The sequence below is a fragment of the Myotis davidii genome, unplaced genomic scaffold (genome assembly GCF_000327345.1).
Source record: "Myotis davidii unplaced genomic scaffold, ASM32734v1 scaffold868, whole genome shotgun sequence".
NCBI lineage: Eukaryota > Metazoa > Chordata > Mammalia > Chiroptera > Vespertilionidae > Myotis > Myotis davidii.
This window is the reverse complement of record NW_006298442.1, coordinates 3,606-8,142: the sequence shown is the minus strand read 5'-3', so window position 1 is coordinate 8,142 and position 4,537 is coordinate 3,606.

Below are 4,537 nucleotides of genomic sequence, written 5' to 3'. Positions count from 1 at the left end.
TTTCTGCTAAAATTCTTAATTTTGTCTTCTATGTATTTGAACATATCAGGCATTTTTAATGCATATCTAAGAGGTCCTTTATCTTGTTAACTTGTGGTTCTACTCCCATTATCTGCTGTTTCATTTGAATTTTTTTTTAACCAGGGGTCAGCGCAAGCGCAGTCCCCCACTATCACAAATTATGCAGTCGAGTTTCCCACATTTGGGGAAATCGCAAAGGTCAGCTTATCTGGAGTGCAATGGGTAAGCCTCGCCCTGGGAAAACCACCTTCATGATCATGCTATCTCCCCTGCTAGGTAAGTATCATTTGAATTTTGATCACATGTTCTTTTCCCCTACTTATCCTGGCCATTTTCAACTGTATGCGAGCAACTATATAAGAAAATTGTAGGATGATTTAACTTTATTTTTATTCAGCCTGAGCAACTAATGGCACTGTCATTTCCAAACATATTCAAATGATTCCAAGTTGAGCCTGTTAAGAGCTGGTTAGTTTCAGGTTTACTGTTGCTTCCAAACCATAGCCCTCAGTGTCTCACTCAAACCCAGCAGAATTCACAGCCTCTTCTCCTGCTCTATACCACACATAGATGCTGATTAGCAAATCCTGAAATCTGTTTTCTCTGTGATCTGGTCAGTTTGTTGGAAGTTCTGCTCCTTGTTCTGTCTCTAAGTGAACAACCTGAACCTGTAAATCACTCAAGAGGAAAAATAGCTGCCAATACTCTACTGAGTTCCATGGGTCTTCACTTGGTAATTTTTCTGTCATAATTGCTTCTGTTAATTCTTCAATATTTTTTCTTCAGATACACACCTGTATTTTAGCCCTTATCTTCTCTAATATATTTCCTTATTTACTTTACTGTTTCCACATTAGGCAGTGACCCAACAATACACCTGTAATAGATGGACCACACTTGGCACATGTTGGGAATTGGAGAAACATTTATGGATTCAATTAAATTTTATTAAATATATTATTATTGATTTCAGAGAGAAAGAGAGGAGAGAGATAGAAACATCAATGATGAGAGAGAATCATTGACCAGCAGCTTCCCACATGCCCCTCAAGCCTGCAACCCTGGCATGTGCCCTTAAACAGAATTGAACATGGGACCCTTCAGTCTGCAAGCCGATGCTCTATCCACTGAACCAAACCAGCTAGGGCTCAATGAAATTTTTAAATGAAAGTAGATTAGGCAGATGATGACACAAAGGATTGAATTATCAAGAAGAACATTTGCCTTAAATAATTTATTTATCTTGTTACTATCTAGTTTGGAGTAATTGCCCCAAAGAAGCAAAACTATTACAAACTAATACATATTTCACAAAAAATAGTATTTGTAGAGATGTCTTCTTCCAGTAATGGCAGACCAGAAATTTTAGTGTAATCATCCTACATTTTTTCCTAAAAAATAGGAAAAATAGAAGATATTAAAGATATTACTAAAAGTCTCTAAAGACCCAAGGAAAACAAAACAGGATTTCAGAGAGAGTAGAAGCCCAAGTAATAAGACCCAATTTGGTGGCATGGAGAGAGCCAGGCTAAGTATATAACTCTACATGGAGATTTTTGCAGGTAACTGCGTTCATTAACTTGTTTCATTAATATAGACATATGTTCAAGTCATATCACATTGTAGATTTTTTACTTGAACAGTTTATCATATATCAATTAGACTTCAATAAACCTTTCAAATGTATCTGATGCACCAAAACATGCATCTAAAGATAATTTTCCACATTAAAAATGTGGAAAAAAAGAAAATTCTGTAAAATTCAGAATCTGATTATTTTTTATAAGATTTTTTAAAAAATGGTAATGTAAAGTGAAGTAAATAAAATTAAGATCAAAATTTAATAAAATTTTAAAAATAGACTATTAACAAAACTGAAGAGTTGTTTTTAAGTTTAAATGAAATTGATAAACACCTAGCAAAGCTGATACAGAAAAAAAAGAAGGCACACACAATCCTCATTAGGAATATAACAGAGGTCATCACTACAGATTCAAAAGACATAGCCATAAGCTATAAGCAGTTGTATCCAGTAAATTTGACATGAGCTGACAATACAAAATTCCAAGAAAAACACACTTAAAAAATAAAAATAGAAAATGTAATCTTGTACAACCTCTTCCAGAAAATAGAAAGAGTAAAAAGTTTACAAAAAGGTTTAATTAGACTCATTTGCAATTTATAGCAAGTCGATAAGAATTTATAGGAAAGGAAAATCAAAGGTTAATCTCTTTTATAACCAAATGGGGAAAAAACTTACTGGATGAAAGCTCAAGAAAAGAATAAAACACAATTCAAGATACCACAAACAAGTAATCAAAAAATTACATTATTATAAAGATACCATTTACAGAGGCATCAAACTCAAAAGTATCCTATATAATAAAAGGCTAATATGCAAATAGACCAAATGGTAGAACAACCTTTCAGTATGATGCACACTGAGCACCAGGGGGCAGACACTCAATGCAGGAGCTTCCCCTGGTGGTCATTGTCCCCCCCCCCCCCCCCAATGCACGAATTTCATGAACCAGGCCTCTAGACTATACATATAAAGAGCCAGGGTCCGTAAGGACTGAAGGCTTGACCAAACACTGGAAGTCAGTGCTGGGCTGCTATGGTGACCTAGCACTGACTGCAGCTGGTGCTGGCATAGCAACCCAGCACTGACTGCTGAGGAGGCTTCAGATCAGGCCCGGAGAGAGACCTGCAGAGAGAGAGGCAGGGTCTGATCCGCAGCCTCTGTGGCAGCTGTTGATCAGCTGTTACCCCTCTCTTTTGCTCTGGGCTTCCCCAGCAGCCGTGCCTCTGTTTCTCTCTAGGCCTCTGCGGGGGCTGCTAATCAGCTCCACCTCTTTGATAAGACCCAGAGGTAGGCCCAGAGATGCTGACTAGCATAGAAACTGACCAATCAGAACCTAATCTGGGTGAACTGCAAAGGCAGAACCTAAGGTGGGGCCTGAAGAGGGGTTTTAAGGGCAACAGCTGTTTAGTGTAAGGTGTAAGAAAGTGGTTCAATATTTTAATGACCACTTTGGCAGTATAGGGCATATGGCTGGCTATCAATCCAGATATAAGGATTATGTGCTTTTGTCTGCCAAGAGCATCTGCTGAAAAAGGCTCCCTTCCCCATTTAAGCAATCCTATCCTATATAATCTATCTATACTAATAAAAGGGTAATATGTTAATTAGACCAGGTCAACTGGCCATCTTCTGGATGTCCTACTTCCTTCCGGACAAAGCCATGGTGGTGGGGGCCAAGGCAGAGGCTTCTAGGGGTGATCAGGCCAGCAAGGGATTGTGAGAGGGATGCCCACAGACATTGGGCATAAACCAGCAGTCGGACATCCCCTGAAGGGTTCCAGATGGAGAGGGTACAGGCTGGGCTGAGGGACTCCCCTCCCCCCAGTGCACGAATTTTGTGCACCGGGCCTCTAGTAGGTTTAATAAAAGATGTGCAACATCTGTACACAGCAAACTGGGGAATTGTTGAGAAATATTAATGGAGACACCAACAATTGGAATGGTATAATACTTTTATGGATTAGAAGATTCAATATTTTTAATCTTTCCACACTGAGTCACAGATTCAATATAATCCAAATTAAAATCTCATCATTTCTAATGATGTTATATTTCTTCCCCTGCATGCTACTCACATGAGTGTTTTTATTTTGTGAAAATGAATCAATCTCTAATTTATGACTGATGTACTTGCTTGTATGCTTGCTATACTTTTATGAAAACTTGTATTTATTAAAGCAAAATTTGCAGTTGTCACTTTTCTTTTTAAAAAATACTCATATGCCCAGCCTGATTGTCTCAGTGGTTGAACATTGACCTATAAACCAGGTGGTTATGGTTTGATTCTGGTAGGGTACATGCCCAGATTGTGGGCTCAGTCCCCAGTGTGGGGCATGCAGGAGGCAGCTGCTCAATGATTTTCTCTCATCATTGATGTTTCTATCTCTCTCTCCCTCTCCCACTCTCTCTGAAATCATTAAAACTATCTTTGAAAAATACTCATTTTTTTTCTCTTAACAAATTAAAATTAGTTTTAAAAGTTCAAGAAACAATTCATACTTGAAAGATTTAATAACAGAAATGGATGTATGGTTTATGGTTCATGTAGTAACTAATTAACTGGACTCCAATAAAAAGAATATTATGACATATAGTACAAGAAGAAGAAGGAGAAGAGAAAGACAATGATGACTACAGAGAAGGAAATTGGAAAGGGAAAAATAAGATTTAACACTATTGAGTTAAAAATATGAAAAAAAAACATTTTTTTTAAACAAACATGATGAACATTAAGGAATAATATGCGGGGGTGGCAGGTGGGAACAAGCTTCCAAATGACTGATTTTAATATGTGGAGAGACTGAGAGAGGAAAAGGGTAAGACGTCTATCACATCTGGATCTACATTACTCATCTATAAAGCTAGAGATATGGAATTAACACAGAAATCCCTTCCAGCATTTCAAAGTTAGTTATGTGATGCCCGCCACCC